Source organism: Protopterus annectens, chromosome 2.part2 (genome assembly GCF_019279795.1).
Source record: "Protopterus annectens isolate FY-2018-M chromosome 2.part2, PAN1.0, whole genome shotgun sequence".
In the NCBI taxonomy this organism is placed as follows: domain Eukaryota; kingdom Metazoa; phylum Chordata; order Ceratodontiformes; family Protopteridae; genus Protopterus; species Protopterus annectens.
Window position 1 is genome coordinate 1,120,329,437 of NC_056730.1, and position 19,914 is coordinate 1,120,349,350.

General features: G+C 39.5%; 1 protein-coding gene across 2 annotated transcripts in view; it reads left to right on the forward strand.

Annotated features, from left to right (window-relative positions):
• FAM189A2 (family with sequence similarity 189 member A2) overlaps nucleotides 1-19,914 on the forward strand; it is a 1,031,909-nt gene that overhangs the window by 902,520 nt on the left and 109,475 nt on the right. The window lies entirely within an intron of this gene.

A 19,914-nucleotide genomic window follows, 5' to 3' on the forward strand; every position in this document is an offset into this window, starting at 1 on the left:
TTACAAACTGATGGCATCTACTTTCCTGTGATAGCCTGGCTTTCCTACGAGGAGTTGTTTCTCTGCTTTTTGCTTATTTAAGTATCAGGATGGAGTCCAGGTGTCTAGCAGTCCTGAAAAAGATTGAGCGGTTAACCAGGGGTTGAATAAATGAATGAATGAATGAATGAATGGATCATTTTTTGAGTTATGTTGTTTAGTATGAATAACAGCTGACAGTTTTTAGGCCTAATCCTCTGATGAAGTTCATTAGAGTATAAGTTTGTCTTTTTTCAGGCATGACTTGGGAGGTTAGAACATGTTTATTTATTTATTTGACATTTGTTGACCCGCTTGGTCCAGCTCAGTCAACAGCCATTTTTAATGGAGATCCGAGGAGAAAAGCTCCAGTATAATATAAAAATTTACAAGTACTTTTGATATCAACGATACAATACTCATGTAAAAAGAAATACAAGGTAACAAAAATACAGAAATGGGGAGTTAACAAAAAGCCAAGAAAGCAGGTAACCAGTAGGCAGATCATAACATGAAGAATTGAGAAAAAAATGTATGCAAAGTTAATACAAGTCATGCAGCAATTTAAGTACGCATATTTTCAAGAGAACAGGCTTTAAATGAGCATACAGATTTACTATGACTTCTGTATGATTGAATAAAGAGTCATGAGGTTAACAGCATTAAAAGAAATGAAGAATATATATAAAGATAGAAGAAGAAAGGGGGTAGAGGAGTTTTTAAATAGGGTCATGGCAAGGGCAAGACCATGTCTTTGCTAGGTAGTTCTTTATAGTTTTATTTTGAAGTTACTACAATGTGTGATATTTCTACTGTTGGAGGGGAGTTTGTTCCAGGCTTGGGACACTGAGTATTTGTATAAGTGCTTGCCAATGTTTTTGTTAGGCTTGTAAATGTCAAGGAGATGTTGGTCAGAGCTACGGAGTGAATGATTTAGAGGTGTAGTAGGATACTAGGGAGGAGAGATAGAGGCATGAAGTGGGTTTGTTGAGTATGGCGTGAGTAATTCACAGCTGTGATAGAAGATGTTTTGGGGGGAATTCTAGCCATTGGAGCTTCTTTAGAGTGGTGCAGTGGTGAGATTGGTAAGGTTGGTTAGAGGCAAATCTGGCAATTTTAGTATAACATTTTTCAAGTTTGTTGCATAAAGTGGTTTGTAAGTTTGGGAGGACTGGAGCGGCATAGAATAGGCAAGGTAAAAGGAATGCTTGAGCCAGAGTAAATTTAGAGACTGAAGTAAGGAATACTTTTGTTCCTATACAATAAACTCAGTTTTTTATGTGTCTTTTTGATACACTGGTGAATGTGAAGATCAATTTTAATTCGGCATCAGTTATGGTGCCCTGGAGCTTTGTATGTGATTCTGTTTTGATTATGGTGTTGTTGTGTGATGAGATGGTAAAAGTAGATTTGTGATGATAGAGTGGTTTAGCTGGATGAGAAGGAGAATGGTTTTGTTTGGATTTAGGATGAGGTGGTTTTCTGTAAGTCATCTTTCAATAGAATGGAAAAAAATGTGAGTAAGTTTGTGGAGATTGGGGATGTTGTCAGAGAAGGAGATCAGCATGGAGTCACTTGCATATTGTATTAGAGAGGAGTGATTACATGATGTGTGGAGGTTGTTAGTAAAGGTATTGAATAGAAGGGGGCCGAGAATAGAACCTTGGAGGACTCATGTATGGATAGGTAGGAAAGGGGAGCAGGAAGTGTGACATCTGACATACCGTTGCCTGTTGGTGAGATAGCTGGAGAACCAGTGAAGGGTGGAAGTTGATAGGTTGAGTTCAGATAGTTATGTTAGTAGTTTAGAGTGAGACACTGTATCAAAGGCTGTAGAGAGGTCTAGGAATAGGCAGGATACTAATAGGTTGTTGTCTCTAGCCTTGGCTACAGTTTGAGTAAAAGAAAGAAGGGCGGTGACAGTGCTGTGGTTTGGCAGAAACCCATGTTGGGTAGAGTCAGGAGGTTTCCATGGATTAGAAAATTGAGAAGTTGTATGTAAACACATTTTTTGAGAATTTTTGTGAGTCGGGAAAGAAAGACCATGGGTCTGAAATTGGAGGGGTCCATGGAGTTACCTCCTTTATGTAGAGGTATTGTATAGAAGGATTTCCAGATATCGGGGACTGTGGCTTCCTGGATTGATCTATTTGGATAGGGCAGGCAATAGTCAGCAGCAAGCTTGAGAAAGGGGGGAAAGTTGTTAGTAGAGTGAGAGCATGGATTTGGTTTATGCAGGAGTGATTCGATGGAGGCAGTGGGAACTGGTTTCAGTGAAAAGGTTTTTTATGTAAGGAGGAGAGGAGGTAGGAGGATTGGTGTTGTGGTTGGTGTTAGTAAGTTTGTGGGTAGAGTCAAAGTGATGGTTAAGAAGGGATGCAGTTTCCTGGGGAGTGTTGTTAGGGTAGGGGTTAGGGGTTGAAGGGCTGACTGGGTGAAGAATTTTGTTGATGGTGCTCCAGAGCTTTTTTGGTTTAGAGGAGTGGTTGGTTAGGGCCTGGTTGAATAATTGTTTCTTATCTTTATTGATTTGATTTTTAGTAAGGGTTCTAAGTTTTTCGTAGTTTTGGAGGTGTGTATGTGATTTGGTTTTGAGCCAGATTTTCCAAACACTATCTATTTTGTGCATAAGGGAGCAAGTGTTTTTTGTAATCCAGGGGGCATAGTTAGCTTTTATCCTAATTTTTCTTGTGGGAGCTAGAGGGTTAAGAATTTCAATGAAGATAAGGCTGAATTTTTCTACTGCTTTATTTAGGGGAAGGTGACATAGGCAGGCCCAGTTTATGGAAGATAGTTTAGTGTTAAATGTTTCAGTATTAAAGTTGGAGTGTTTTCAACAGTGTCTGTATAGGTGCGACCTACAGAGATGGAAAGAGAACCTTTGACTATGGGTGGAAAGATGGTCACTAATGGTGTAGGGTAGAGTGCAAGGGTTGTGTTAGAGGTTTGGGTCAGTAGTAAGTATCCAGTCTAGGATGGAGCTGGTATTAAGATTTTTGTTGATGCAGGTGGGGGAGGTAAAATAAGTTGATTGAAATTGTAGAGATTTAGGCTAAGGTTAGGGGAAGTAGTTGTTAGCTTATTCCAGTCAACATTTGCATCTCCAAGGATTACTGTTTCATAGGGTATGTTGTGTGAAATCCCTAACAGTATGTGTTTGGGGATGGGGATGTTATTGCCTGGTGGGATATAGATGGAGGCTATAGCATATTTTTGTGAGTATTTACATGACAATTGACTATTAGTAGTTCAGCAAGATGAAAGTTAGGGATAGGGGTAGGAAGGGGGATATGTTAAGTTGTTCAAGATAGAAGATGGCAATGCCACCTCCTTTTTTTTGGAAATCTGTCTAGCCTGTATATGCTGTATCCTGGGAATAAAGAGTTCATTGTTTGAGATGGGGGGGGGGGGTTAGCCATGTTTCCGATAAGGCTAAGATATGTGGAGTGTTATTGGCTATCCATGAATGGAGTTTGGAGATTTTTTTAAGTAGGCTTTGTATGTTCATAGAGTAGATGAATACATTTTTGAGGGAAGAATAAGCTGAGTGGGAAGGATGGGGAAGAGTGGGAGGTGTGGTAGGTTGGAGTGGTGGGAGGCTGTGGCTAAGTTGAGAGGTGGAAGGGCCAGGGTTGGGGTGAATATCTCCGGCTAGCAGAAGAGGTCTTACTAGTAGGGTATGTTGAGGATGATAGGGGTAGTATATGTAGTATTTTAGCTTGATTTTGGGGGAGACTGGAGTCTTATGTACAATTTTGATTTTGAGTAGATGTAGGAGGGAAAAGTTATATAGAGATGGGGATATTACATAACTTTGAGTGGAGTCATTATTGTTAGGGGTAGTGAAAGTGTAGGAGATGGATATGGTTACAAGAGCATGGTATGATAAGAAGTTAACAAAGTGAGAAGGAGGATTAGTGGAGTAGTTAGATAAATGTGTGGCATGTTGTAGAATATTATGAGTAAATGTGGGCAAGTATGTAGGGTAAGTTAGTTGGAATGCTTAGGGTAGTTAATGCGGTTTGGGTACGGCAGTTGGTGAGAGACTTGAATAAGCTATATGAGAAGTGGGAAGGGTCGGGGTGAGATAACATTAGGGGGAATCACTTAGAGTGTTTAAATGATATGGGCATGGGTAGAGTTTTGGTGAGAAAGTTGATTGGAAGTTTTAAGATTTGTGGGTGGGGTATAGCCTAGGTGGATAGAGTATAAATTTAGGGTATGTGGTGGTGGGTGGAAATTGGGGGTAGGGTAAGGGAGTAGAGTGAGCCAGAGCGTAGCGAGGGCAAACAGAGTGGGCTGAGCTACCACCTCACAGACCAGGTCATATGATTATAAAAACAATCTGTAAAAATTAGTATAGATAGTAGATCAGCACTTTATTACGTTTGAGCAAGCTGGCTTCAATATATAGTGGTGGAGAAGGAGACCAGTTTGAGGGGAGAGGAGTATGTTGTGAAGCATTGACCATTTTAGAGCAGTGGGCCAGATTTAGAAAGGGTTAGCTAGTAGGCTTATTGTGTAATAAGTGTTAAATCAAAATAAAATAAATGGGGAGGGGGAAGACTCACAGTAGTATAACATGACATTATACAGCTATGACAACAGCTTCTTCAAATGTACAGACAGAAAAAAAACAATGCTTGTGATTAGAATGAATGTGTGGCTATATGAAGAAACTATGTATATGCAAAATTATATGCAAAAAGTGCAACACTGCTGAGCAGGAGGATATCGATACCAGGCATGTGATGCAATATTGCAAGTAAACTTATGAAGTGGGAATAGATTATTAAACAAAGACCGAAATAGCCATGCAAATAGGTAAATTGAGTATTATCTGTCAATATATTTATCCCAAATTACACAAAAAATGCACTCAGAAGAAAAACTTGGCACCAAAAACATTTTTTTCAGAAACTGCTCGCTAAGGAGCACAACTTCTATTCTTGTTCTTCCAACAAATGCTTGGAGCTAAACATTTATTTCATATGGTGGTTGATCAGCTATTTTTAGAAATTCTTACATTTTGAAAAGCTGCCATTTTCAGACATAGGTATCTGAAAAAAGTAAATAAAGAATCAGGTATAACTCAAAGAGACTATAAGTACTCTGACTGGGGAGGGTACTGCCAGCTGTGGAAACAGCTTAATACCGGCCATGTTGTGGGAAGTACAAAAAAGTGAGGGGGGAAGAAGAGTTATTTATTTATTTTTTAATTTATCAGCTAGATGAATAAGTGAATTGTTCCTTCTGTGACCCTTTTCCTGACACAAACTGGGCCTCAAGTGCTGGTATAAATTTAACATAGCTCAACCATTTACACTATCCAGTCAAATGTTTTTGAGGTTGAAGGAAATCTAAGTATCCAAAGAAAACCAACAAAAAATCAGATGAGAGACTATGGAGATGAAATTCAGAAACTCAATATCTTCATGATTTTGGAAGAACTGTAATTGATTATGTGATTATAAGGAAGAAAATGATACAGGACAAGGCCTAATGTGCTGAAGAGAAAAAAGAAAGTTTGGTGTTCATATAAGGATCATTGCTATAGTATCATGCATAATGGGTGGGAATTGTACCACAGGTAGGTGTATATCGACCTACCTAATTGAGTTTTCAAACATTCCTCATGCAAAGATGGCTTCTTTCTCATTGCAGACATCAGTAAGACATACGATAGAAAGGCTACAAGGGCTCATGCCATCTTCATTTCTTTTTTGCTGTATGAGCAATCAGAGGTCAGTTTGCTAGCATCATACACATAACTTCCATCGCTATAAAAAGACTCAAATTGGGATTCCTTTTCTAGTTCTTGAAGAGTTTATTGTTACTGTTAAAATTGTCTTTTAAAATATTTTTTGGCTGTCATTGGGAGTTCTTTCTTAGGCCAGTGATGTATCCAGAAAAGGTCATCAGCAGGAATGCCTATGACAGAGAGTTAGATCCAAAGAACTTTGAACTTTTTATGCATTCATTCTTGGCAACGCTCATACTTTCTGAACATGCAAGCATTTTTCTTCATTTATTAAAAAAAAAAAAACTTTACAACAAAGAGCATGTAATCTGAGCACTTTTCTGAACAATATTATCTTCTAGCATTAAGCCAAGAGGCACACACCACCATTTTGTAAGGAGAATAATCTTTGGTAAGTACAGGTGGAAGATCTAAGCATCTAAAGACCATGGATGAGAACACAGTAGCTGAAGCTTCTACAGTCAGAGAGCCTGAGGGTTTTGAATCCTCATCTTTTCTGCAACAGTCTGAGGGCACTGGACCTTGAGGCAGAGAGCACCAGCTCTCAACTCCAACATCTCCTGCTGAAACATCTCCAACTGCTGGTATCATTTCTAAATCTGAAAGTGGGATACAGGTATATCAGTCTTGCCAGACCTCTGTAAAATGAAATACTGGGTCATATATATGTCAGTTCCCAGGCTTCTATATGGTTAGCTTGTGGCTAACCTTTCCAAAAACCTATTCTCCATTACTGGATATCCCAGTAATTCTTATTAAGGAGCCTCTAGGACTGATTGAGGAGATGATCTTCCCCTTTTTAAGGAATGAAGAACCCAAAGCAGTAAAACTACCTGTAGTGCAGCTGGTACGTCTGATGCCTGCTGGAGTTTCTGACTATCTGTATTTTTCTTAAGGGTATGCTGCAGCATGACAGATAGTTCATGTTGCTCATCCCCTGTTGGTAAACCATCCACATCTGTGACAGCTTCTCCTACCCAGAGAAGACGGATGCCATCTTCTCAATAGTCTTCTGAAGTGGAAGACAATGATAAGGACCTGGCCTTCTAAGGCCGGATGCAGTCTCTCTTCAGTTAGGATGCTGACAATGATGAATCCTTGTCTGCAGACACAGAGGACATATCCTTTATGGAAATCCTTAGTGTAATAAGGGATCACTTCAAGTAGGGTTTAAAGGAACTTTCATACTCCCACAAATTACATTCTTCCAGTAGTTGACGCATTTCATAACATGCTTGAGAGCACCTGCATAAAAAACGATTCTCAGACACATGCACTTGTGAAGCTAGTCCTTTTCTATGGGACAAAAGAGAAGTACAATCCTTTGTAAAGTAGTTTAGCTGAAAAATCTAAAGACGTATAGGGACAACATTTTCATATATTGCCAGGAAGACTCCTTAATATTTAATCTTTTCTTTCTTTCTTTTTTTTTTTGATCTCAAGAAAGACAGATGCTAACATTTATTGATAATTTCAATAATTACTGTCAGTCCAGGAAAATGAGCATAATATTCTATTAGACTGTAATTACATATATTGCTGATTTGCAAAATACATCAAGAAACTGTACATTTTCTGAGATATATGTTTCTCTAATAGGGGGTATGCTAGTTTCTAATAAAAAAAACAATTGTAGGACAAAAGACATGCTTTTAAGTGAAAAAACTGACATCAAAAGTTGTAGATATATACAGAGCAAACAAAAGTTAAACACATTTATTAATTAAAGGAATTTGCATAAGATGTAGTAAGAAACAAATAATTGGATAAAATGAGAAATAAAAGCAAGATGTATTGTAAAAGTAAAGACTGAAAGAAAAAGCCATGAGGTAATATAATGCAAAAAGAAAGATCTGAGATGGAGGCTAGTGAAAAAGATTGCACCGCTGAAATTAGACCTGCCCAGCAATTAATAAAGCTTGCAGAATCTGTGGTACAAAAAATGTTTAAGATGTGTATAAGCAAAAGCAAATGTGCTGTAATGAATGTGCATGTTGAACATAAGCTATAAAATGTACATGTGGTATGAAGTAAGCCAACACCACGGAATAGAGTGATAAAACCCCGACAATGACAGGGTCATTTAATGGTGTGTGCATCTCATGTGCTGGCAGGAGCTTTTCCTACTTTGTCCATCCTGGAAGGAAGCAGGATAGCATGCAGACCTTCACCATTACATTTCTCTGGTGGAGGTCAAGAAAACAACAGTGAAGTGCTACCTGTTGTTGGCAGGGCATCCTTCTGACATGAGCCCCTTGCAGAAGGAGTGAGGAGAGGTCCAGTGCTGACACCCATTGCATGCACACCTTTCAACTGTCCAGACTTTCACAGAATGTTCAGATTTTTGCATCTTATTGTTGGCCTACTCCTAATAAAATTTGTGGTTTTCTGTCAAATCAGTACGGATTGAAGTAATCAAATAATGATATACATTTGTTTCAGACTTCATATCCTTCAGAAAATGCATGCTAACACAAATCCTGTTACTCTAGAAACTTTCTAAGGTCATAAGAGCAATATTTAAAATTGGAGACACTATTTTTGGACCTTTGACCCCCCCCCCCCTATTATTTTAGGCTTTGTCCAGTTTTCTTGCTGCAACAGGTTGAGGGGTATGCCTACAAGGCATTGCTGAGCACATGTTGGGTTGGGGAAAAAACAGGAAAAATGCCCCATATCAGCAGTGTGATGCTGTCCAGGGTCCTTGAACTCTTCACCAACACCAGACACTGGTCAAGGATTAGCTTAGGAGAGGCTGAGGTGGGTCTGGCTGACCCAGTGTATTAGGAGAGGCACTCACAGTAGCTGATGGTTAGCTGTGGGGAGCCAAAAATGGTGCAATAAAAAGGAAAAATAAAAATGAACTAGTTTCAATATGAATCAATACTGTAAAGTCTAAAGTGTAGCAAGGACAGTGAGACAGGTTTACAAAGCTGACTGTTGCAATGAAGTGCTAAGAATTAATAAGCATAGTGTAGAATTTAAATCTGATATTGGTACAGAGTGAAATGCCTTGTAAGAAAATACTTTCAAAGCTTTGGTAGACAGAAAATGCTGGAGACAGTTGCATGCACATTATTAACCTACTATGGCCACAAGGTGGCACCATTTAGTCAGAAAAATCGCTGACATCACAGTACAAAAAAAAGTTCAGTTTTCTTTCTCTGTCAAGTAGGTGGGCTTTAAATCAGTCAATTCTACCAATGTTTTTGACTGTATGGAGCCACAGTGGTGCAGCAGTAGCGTTGTTGCCTCACAGCAAGAGGTTCTCCTATTTGATTCTCAGCTTGAGTGCCTTCTGTGTGGAGTCTGCATGTCCTCCCCACAGTTGAGTGGTGTTTTAAAGACATGTGTGAATGGGTGTGCCTTTGCTGAAGTTTGGGCATTGGGCTGGCAGCTTGGCACCATAAAAATCTACTGACAATCATTAGTGGACTTGAGTTCTGCTGTGGTGACCCCTAACTGGGAAAAGCTGAAAAGACAAACAACATTTGTGAAACACCAGGCATGGTAAAAATAATTCACAGTGGAAAACTTAAAATCATTCAATGAGTTACATGGCCATCTCAGATACTGTGCAAAGCTGTCACAGCAATACCCTGCATGACTATGTGGATTTGTTGGTATACCTACAGGTGTCTGAAATGAAATTCTTTGAGTGCCAGTTGTACAAGACAGCCCCAGTTGTTGCATCCTATAGGATACCACTGCTGGTCTGCTTTCTAAGTATGCACCAGCAGTGATTCCCTTCTTTTGGGAGATTTGCCCCTTCTTCATGTGAGCATGACTATGTTGTTAGTGTATCTCTCTATCTAGCTATATATATATATATATATATATATATATATATATGTGTGTGTGTGTGTGTGTGTGTGTGTGTGTGTGTGTGTGTGTGTGTGTGTTTGTATATAACTTTGGGGGGAGAGTCTTTTCCCCTACATAGACGGTGCAGAGAGGCTTGTCCACCTCCAAAAAAACATTATTTTTTACATCATGTGTGTTCGAGGTATTTATTATTTGTTAACTGAGAAAGTCCAACTTGGAACAAAGTCAGCAGAGGCCCAGGGAGAAAGGCTCCAGATGCATGTCTTTGTAACATGGGAGGAAACCCACACAAACGCAGGGAGGACATACAGACTCCACACAGAAGGCACTCCAGCTGAGAATTGAACCAGAGAACCTCTTGCTGTGAGGTGACAATGCTACCGCTGCACCACTGCGCTGGCTATTAGTTTGCAACATTTCTTATGCTTGGGCATGTGCTGTTTGATGTTTCATAATAAATCTGGATTTGATTACAGGCTGGGGAAGCTTTCCAAGAGATTATTATGCAAAAATTAAACCTGATGTAGTGTGAAAGTACCTGCAGTACTCAAAAGTAAAGTAAAACAGGGACTGAAGAGAATCTAAAACCTAGGAGTCATTAAGAAGCAGTTGGAGTCAACATAATAGGCAAATAGTACAGATACTACTGTGGAGAAAGACAAGGGCTGGGATTCATAGACAAGTGCTGACCGGTACATAGTGCTTATTTTTGGGGACATTGCCATACAAAGAAATGCACTAGTAATCAGTCATGTATAAGGATTGAATAGTGCTAGCACAGCAAGCAAATAACCATATAATTAAAGAGATATGTAGTGGTAATGGGATAAACAGTATTAGACTGTGCTATGGCAATATGCAGTGCTGTAGTAGGGCATATGACCAACATGACGGGCAATCAAAACTAAAGCAGGTTAGCATAGCTGAGTCAATGAATTGTCAAACATACAATGTAGTACAACATAGCTGCTCATCTCTCAGAAGGAAGTAGCACAGCAGTCATTAGATAGACCAATAATGGTCTGCACAGCAAAGTGCCAACCCTACTCATCATATAAATGGAGAGAAAACAGAGTAAATAGGAAAGTAAAAAAGGTAAACACATAAAAGCAAAAAGGTATGAACTGTGGGGAAGGAAGAGTACTTTTTGTAGGGAAAGATTCATTTTGGTAAGATTTACAAACTAACAGTATGTTGGGAAGGTGGAGAGAGATGGCTGTGTATGGCATAGAGGGAGAAGGGCAGGTAGCAGTGGCAGACAGACAAACATACAGGCTCAGACAGTATACACACAAAAGGTGGGAGGGCAGTGGATGGACAGAAACCTACAGAGGGTGGGCAAGTGGTGATGTGGAGGGTTGGACAACAAACAGGAAATGGGCAATGACATACAAGGAAGGGAACACCAGGAGCAAGATAGGGTAGGCTCATGGCATGGTTACATGCCAGACTAAACAAACCAGGTATCACTGACATAAGTGGCTAATGTTATGGATGGGCTGTCCCCACAGTGGCCTGATGGACTGGGTTGCATGACTTCACTAGCCACGCCAGAAAGTGCAAATCCTCTTGATAAGTATACATGAAGAGCATCAGTCACCCCCAAGATCCCTGTGCCAAGAGGTAGACCTGGTTGCCACTGCTAATCCAGTGACAAAGACATTGGCAGCTATAGCCTTAGGTCATTGTGACCTCACTTCCTCCTCTTCCTCAACTTAATTTGCAGAAGGATGAAACAATGGGAGAACAATTATCCCACACATGTTACAAACAGAACCACAACTGTACAGTGGATTGGCACAGGCATGAAACACATCTCACTGCCAGAATTAGTACTCCCATCTTCTGTGACGTCCAGTAATATTCAGTTCCTGTTCCCCTGCCAGTGGAAAATAAAATATGTACTTTTAAGTGTACATGTACAACAGTTAAAATATTACAAGACAAAGGCAATGCAAAATGCTTACAGTAATTTCCAAGCGTCTATTCCTTAACTTATGCCTCCCTTTGATGAAGCAGGACACGGTGACAGGTGACAGTGCATGTACTGCTCATAAGAACTGGTGACACCAGTGACATTACACACCATTCCATCAAGTTTGCACCAGGCATCTACCTTTCACAATGGGTCATCATGATTACACAGCAGGCACTCTCTGAAGAAGAAGTAGAAGAAGATGTTATCTCTACCTGCTCCTCTGGCAAAGAGGGATAAAACCATAATTATGGCCCAAGAAACCTGAGCTCAAATACAGGTTCAGGTACTTGATGCCATTGGGGGGGGGGTCATGCCTGTCCTGGAGGAGAGGGATGGTGATTCCCTCCCATTTCATACCACTGCTCTAATGACAGTGCCTTGGCTGAACAGCAGAGCCTCATCACGATGTAAGAAGCCAGTGACAGGGAAGATGCTGAGGTGACCAGCCAAGCCATTGATGGTAGTTAGCCCTTGGCGGTACACGTGAGGAGCACACATTTGCTAACAGATGGGCATAGACAGTTCCTGCAGTGATGCAAGTGCTCATGCCACTAGCAGGGTCATGATTAAACCATAAATAAATGGGTATGTGTTTGCCCTGAAAGCTGTTTGCCTGATTGACAACAGTGCAATGACTACATCACTGAAAGCCATTTCATTAAAGATATGGTGTTGCCCAGCCTCCACTGCTGTGTGACTGTGGAGTTGGTATGTATAATTTAGGGGATTATAGGGTTCTTCCCTCCACATGATGGATGCAGATGGACTTCCCCCTGCAAAAAAAGTGGATTTCAGTGTTTTTTTTTCACTGTTTTGTCCATGAGGCAAATACCATTTACCATATAATCATGAATTCAAGCAAAAATTCTGTCATTGCTAGGACTCCAGCAAATGCACAAAGAACTCTCATGGTAACCTAAATGATGATCACCCCTCAGACAGTGAGCTGTCTGACTGAGGAGGCATGATGGTCACATGCAAAAAAAGTGCTCTGTGTGGTGCACCACACTGGAAACTTGCTTTCCTCAGTGGCATGTCATGCAATGTTGTGCTACACAGCAGTGCTAATGCGTACCTGTTATGCTGCACCTAAGCACAAAGTCATGGCCATAGTACTGAAAAGCGGTTCTGCAGGTGTACACATACCATATGGAGAAGAATGCTGGTCATATGTGCCATGGTTATTGTGAATTGCACAGATAACACCAGCATGTTTGGGTTGTGCATTGAGCTATATTCATTAACAGAACTTCTGTGCAAATTGGTTCTTATTAGTGTGATCTGAAGCATTGTCTCCATTTTATGCAATGCTACTCAATATCCTCCAACTGTGAAATAGAGGAATTTGGGGAGGGACTTTGTAGTTTTGGTTGTGGTGCATGTTCAACTGGGAACCCATGACACTTGCATGGCACTGCACCATCTGCCTGTGGCTGTAGCTGTGGAACCATGTCTTGAGGGATATAAGGTTCCAGGTATGTACTGAGGCATGGCTACAGTAGGTAAATTGAAGAAAGGCTGTGCACAGCAATAACTGAAGCTGCTAACAGGTGCATAAAGTAAAGGAGGATATGGCCATTGCTGCAGTACATAAATGAGGTAGTCCATAACATAGGGGTAGCTCTTTAACATGGCCATTGCTACAGTACATAAATGAGGAAGACCATACATAGGAGTAAGTGCACAATGTGCCCATAGCTATAGGCATTCTGCAACATACCATACACACCCACTGACTGATATGTTTCACCCACAGGAGTCCAAGGAAGGCAACACCTAGCAAAGTTCACTAACCAAGAGAATGAAGTGATACCACAGGCCTATACACATACCCTCTGGGAAAAGTGATTGTGATCAAGCATTATTGGGATCAGATCTGACAGGCTGGTGCAGGATGTGAATACTGTTGGCAGCCTTAATAGCTCTCTGCAACAGGTGTGATGAAGCATTACTGATATGGTACTGGGCCACAAACACTGAAGTAGCTTACTGAAGCTGATGAGTTTTTGTACTTACTGATTGACCATGGGGGTGGCTTGGATCTGGAAGCTGGGCAAGTGCCAAATACTTGTTTGTTATTATAATAAGCACCAGATTACATTAAATTAGAACTGTACATGACAGTACACTACATGACATTCAGCTGTATGTTTGAAGAAAAGGATTGACCAAGGCCCACCAACATATCTGTTCTTCCAGCAACCTGCATGACAAGGTATGTCTGTCAACATTCGCTATAGCTGTATGCTATATGTGTTTAGTAAACATGCAACAGGGGGGGTTATAGATCATATGAGTGTGGGTAGATAGTGGTGTCGTTTGTGTTCCAGTTACACAGGTCCCACTGGTGGAGGGTTCAGAACAACATATCAACAAAGGGACATCAACAAAGCACTTGTGGCTAATGATGATGGCAGCATTTAAGCAGAATGGTCTAATGACACAGTGGCACTATCTGCAGCACTACAGAGGATGGAGTTTATGTGCATCTACTATTTCAGAGGCCTCTGTAGGGAGGGTAAATAGCCAAGATAACACCAAAACCAGCGGTCATATGGCTGCAGCACTCAATTAATCAGTAGATGTGCAGAGTAGTGATGCATTCAGAAATGGATGCTACCTGCAACATTTTGGAAATGGTGAGTGCACGCTATGACTTGCAAGATGAGGTTTGTCGAATGCACAGAGACATGGAGTACAGAAAATGGGAGCATGTAATGACGTAATGTTGATGAGGTTGCTGAATGCAAATGTTGCCTCTACGGTGACTCCATGACACACTGCAACTGCCTGCCTATCTGCTTCCAAAGGGCCTGCATCTCGTGGCTATGGGAGAGTCTGGGTGCAAGGAGGCTGGACGCAGATTGTCCAAAGTCATACTAGACAGATCATTGTTGAGATGTGATCACTGTCATCTATGGGAACTCAGTCTGTCATCCCTAGTCATTGGCATTGGCCATATCCTAGCCTATGGCATTCATCAGGATGAATATATGGTATGCCCCATCTAGGTGCATGCATGGTGTACCTTCCCTGCCACAGACTGCATCAATACTCCTAATAAATTAGTATATGCAGGAAGTCAACCAGTAGAACCACCAAAGTAGTTTATTGAGTGATTTGGTCGATTTTCCACTAGAACTTCATGAAAATGACAACAAACAAAAAAAAAACACTGTTTAAATAACTCTCCAAGTGGTGGGAAATCTCACTTATTAATATTACTGCCTACTGGCTTTCATTTTCAAAATAAAACCAATAGATATAGATTCATTCAAACCAAGGTATACTATAGGATGTTATTTGATCTGCCAAACCAGTTCCTAGTATAATGAGACATTTTCCCACTCACCTCGTCATCAATCTTTATTGACATTTTCAACAATAAAGAACTGTTCTGTTTTCCTTATATATAGTGTATCACACAGTGAGCATCAAGCACAGTTATATCTATTCAGACAGGAAATTACCCCTGCAAAATCAAAAATGGTAATATCTGGGCCTTCCTGAACAAATCTTCATGGGTGCATTGGCCACTGTGTGCATACTGCCTTTTGAATCAAAGTTATTGCCATGATTCTCCAAGACACTCCCTATATTACGACTAGACTTATTAATAAAAATAATCCAAAAGCAGACAGGAAACAATAAACACCACAACACACTGAAAAGCTGCTGAAAAAACGGACCAAGTTCAAGCTCCAAAACAAATTCAATGTTGTACAAAGGCACCAAATCAGCATTCAAGTTGAACCAATTCCAAGAAAGTTTATTGAATAAGTGCTTTTGTTCATCAGATCTGATGAAGTTCTTGTGGGAAGAACAAAAGCACTTATTCAATAAACTTTCTTGGAATTGGTTTGACTCGAATGCTGATTTGGTGCCTTTGTACAACATTGAATTTGTTTTGGAACTTGAATTTGGTCCGTTTTTTTTCGGCAGCTTTTCAGTATGTTATTAATAAAAATAGCCTTTAAGCCTTGTTTGCTAATAAAGGGTTCCTCATTAAATAAGTGCTTCCAGTTTGTTAGCATTATTTCGTTGACACCTTGTTAACCATAGATTTAGTCAAGTTCCTGTATCCATAGTTCTCTGTGAGTAACCATATTTTTTAAAACTGGAGCAAACATATAATTTCTATAGAATGAGTCCTCATTAAATTTCTCATTACCTGACCATAAACCTAGGTTTTTACATTCATCCTGAAACATGACATCATGGGAAATCATTCTAGATAATCATATGAGTTGCCCCTTCACAACAACCTTTTGACTCATGTGCACTAGAAAATATAAATATTGGTTCATAGATGATTACTAAGCTAATTGCACAAGAACATTTACATACTTAGCCAATAATACCCAGGATATGACAATATTATGTCTTAATTCCCCAGATATGGGATTGGGAAGTATCAGGGTAATGGGTCTTTAGGTGTTGGAGCCCTGAGTTATTTTGCAGATTGTCTCTGTCCTCAAGGGACATGGGCAGTATCCTGGGAATGAATTTACTGTTCCTCATCCATTTATCCAAATTGTTTTTGAAGAGAGACAGAGTGCTAGGCTTTGTTTTATGAAGATGGGACGTTTGTTACGTAGATGAGGTAGCCTTTAAGATATGAATCTGTCTCTCCAGCAAGTTTTGTTAGAGTTATAAATAAGGTTCAGGTCCATACAATGCATAACCCTTGTATAATTCTTCTTGAGAATATGTAACATTTTCTTCAGTGCTGGATCAGACAATAGCTTGTAGGTCAGGCATAAGTCAGATTAGAAAAAGTCAGAAAAAGTTTCTCTAGTTCTCCACTTATAGGAAATCATATGAGTTTCCCAAATATTCCAAAGAAAAAAAATCAAAGTCTTCCAAATCCACCACTCCATATAATAAAAACTTTGCCCAAAAAATGAAACTAGACTTTACCCATTCCTTATGCTGACAGTTCTCAACAAATAAATGTTCCCAAATATCCAAAACCACATTGGCAAAAATAGAAGCACAAGAAATACCCATAGCCTCCCTAAACATTTGTTTGAAATATTTCCTCACAAAAGAAAAAAGTTATTCTGTAAAACAATGTCCATGCATAAGCCTGACAAGACTTCTGAACTAATAATAATAATCACAGATGCTCTAGCATTAAATAATGTACTATGATGTAAATATGCTAGTTGTTTTGTAAACAGATCCTAGAATGGCTTAGGGACTATAATTCTATGAGAAAATACAGCATTTAAAAGGTGATCTTCAGCAGTTGCAGATGCAAAAATATATTCATGGATATAGAACTGCTAGCAATAGTGTGTGGATATAAGAAATTCTGTGCATACATGTATAGCTAATGAATTCAGATGAAGACAGACCACAGCTCTTGAAAAGCATATTCAGAAAGTCCTAGCTCAAGGCACTTCCCTGACTCCAGAGGATGTTACTTAATCTACAGAGTATGATCGGAAATTCACCAGGGAATTACGTAGACATGGCTGCATTGTGTAGAATATATTAACTAGAGATGGATGAAGTTAAAAGAACATGAAATTATTTGGGTAATACCAGAGTTAATAATGATAAAGTAGATTAATTTATCATGCTGCTTTAAAAATGCAGTTACTTAAAGACATTTCAGTAAAACATGAGCTGAAAAAAATTTGTAAAGAAAGAAATTCAGCCTTATTTTTCTTTCAAGGAAGAAATTAGTTATGCCCAAGGTATTTGGTTCATAGATGACAAAATATTAGTTCCCAGTCAGTTGTTAAAACAAATGTTTAAGTGAATCCATGAACCATATCTTTGAATTACAAAGTACATACAACAAAACAGCAAAATGTTTGGGGCCGGATTATCAACTACTCAACTCAGATAGGACAAATAGCACAGAATTGTGCCATCTATGATGCATTCCACAACAGCGGTCCAAAAGAGGTGTTAGTATGCCAAGTTCTAAATCTTCCATGTTGGTGAGTTCACTGAAATAATCAAACTAACAGACACTAGAATTGCAAGTGTGATCAGATGGTGGCTGAGTGAAGTGATGGCTAACTCAGGAATGATATTCACAGGGCCCAAGGTGAAACAAATGCTTACCTTACATGCCTGCAAATTAGCTCATGGAGTTACACAGAGGATCCCTGAGAGAACATGGTAGCTAAAGCAAGAGCCAGTCACATCAATAAGATGTTTGAATTCAGATCCCTTCTATCATACATGAGGTTTCCTCCTATTCCTCCATTTCACATGGTTCTATGAGGGCCAGAAAGACTAGACAACAAGATTTTAGGTGACAACAGTCATTGCCCACACCATCAGTAGTATAGTATCTTGTGTAGAGGTAGAAATGGCATGTGATGCTGTGTAGCTATCTGGTGGCTGCAGTCATTGCCCACACCATCAGTAGTATAGTATCTTGTGTAGAGGTAGAAATGGCATGTGATGCTGTGTAGCTATCTGGTGGCTGCAGTCATTGCCCACACCATCAGTAGTATAGTATCTTGTGTGCAGTTAAAAAGGGTAGATGCAAAGGATATGTGATGCTGTGTAGCTATCTGGTGGCTGCAGTCATTGCCCACACCATCAGTAGGATAGTATATTGTGTACAGTTAGAAAGGACACATAATGCTGTGTAGCTCTCTGGTGGCTGCAGTCATTGCCATGATATCATATCAACATTAATGCAGCTTCATGTTGTGGATGGAGTCAGAAAGGATATGCTGGGCTTAGTCACTACTAGGTACATAATTTTATCTTAATTCATGTTTTTGTTTCCTGAGAATTTAAACATTCTGAAATAATGAAATTAATAAACTAGTCAGACAGACCTAATTATATGTTTATGGGGCTCGCTGGACTTCAGCTAGTAGTTTTCTGTCCTTTTTCTTAACAGATAGTAGTTGACTTCTTTAGAAAACGATTCATCTGCTTGATTTGTTCCACCTTAGTTGTAGGTTAACTTTTTATTTGTGGCTTATAAACTCTTATTGCTTTTCTTGGATAAACTCAAGTATCAAACATTGTGAATAGCATTCATTAAGTTATCAATGTCAAATGTATCCCTAGGAAAAAGGTACCCCTGTAATGTAAGTCAGGAGCTTTTGGTTACTTTCCCTGTTAAAATGTGCATCCAGTCCTGCGGTTCATGTACATAAATAAATGCAAAAATTCCAAACGCCTGTTACCAGAGTAGTAACATTTCAAAAAACAGCAAAAATATCAGAAAACAGGAATCAGAAATGGACTTCAAATGTCTGTGTGTGACTCTATTATTCTCGTGGTTTTGATTCGCATGCAGGCAATAATTGAATTTTCCATATAACATGTGGGCTCTATGAGAGCTAAATACTTTGACAATCTCCCATGTTTTTTTTTTTCCCCCACAGGCCTGCTATTAATTGAATCTGATTCTGCATTCTGCACTAGCTGTTATGATGGTTCTCTTGCTATGGTAGTGTCTTCCATAAAGTATTAAATAATTTTGGGGGAACTCTGCTACGGCACCCATTTTACATCTAATTGGAAAGGCTTCAGCTGGATGCCATTGGAATTGCTTAATTTGGTCCTCATCTTTGTTTTGTAATAATGTTTAATATTTTATTTGCTCTAATTGTAATGCGCACAGTTAATTAGCAGTATATACCTCTCTGTGTGTAATGGTTAGTGTGCAACTAATGCAAGTATTGCGGGCATTACACTGCAGCATTCTAAATGGTAGCAACCTGCAGTAGCTTGTATGCAGGGTAGCCATTGTCAGCAAATAAATTCCTTCTTTCCCAGGGATTCAAAGAGAACCCCACTGCTCTCATTAAGTGCCCTTTTTCAGTGATGCAGTATTTTTCAATTCAGCGACACTGGCTACAATGAGAACATACCTTATTAATGGCTAATATGAATTTTTCTAAATTGCTGTTAACTACTATAAACATAGATCAGCACTTCCATGTAGTAGTTAACAATGTCAGCCACCACATCATGCTAACACAGGCACCCCCTGATTCACTCTACAACACACACACAAATATATCTCATACCTTTTGCCGTGTTATGAGAATGTCCTCCTTTTGTCTCCCTCATAAATCATCATTATTTCAGTCAGTCATTAATGCCAGACATTAGAGTTAGGGTTTCATACTTCAGTCCTTCAGAAAATGCATGGTAGTACAAAAGCTGTGTTAGTGACCTTCAAAATTTGTAGGAAAAATAATTCAGATCCATCCCTGATTTAGTCCCACCAGAAATGTTGATTCTGTCATGATTACTTGTGTCATGAGGTTAAGAGGTATGCCTAATTTCCCCATCTTTCTCTCTCTTTTCACGAATTGTTAAGGGTAGTGAATAAGGCCCT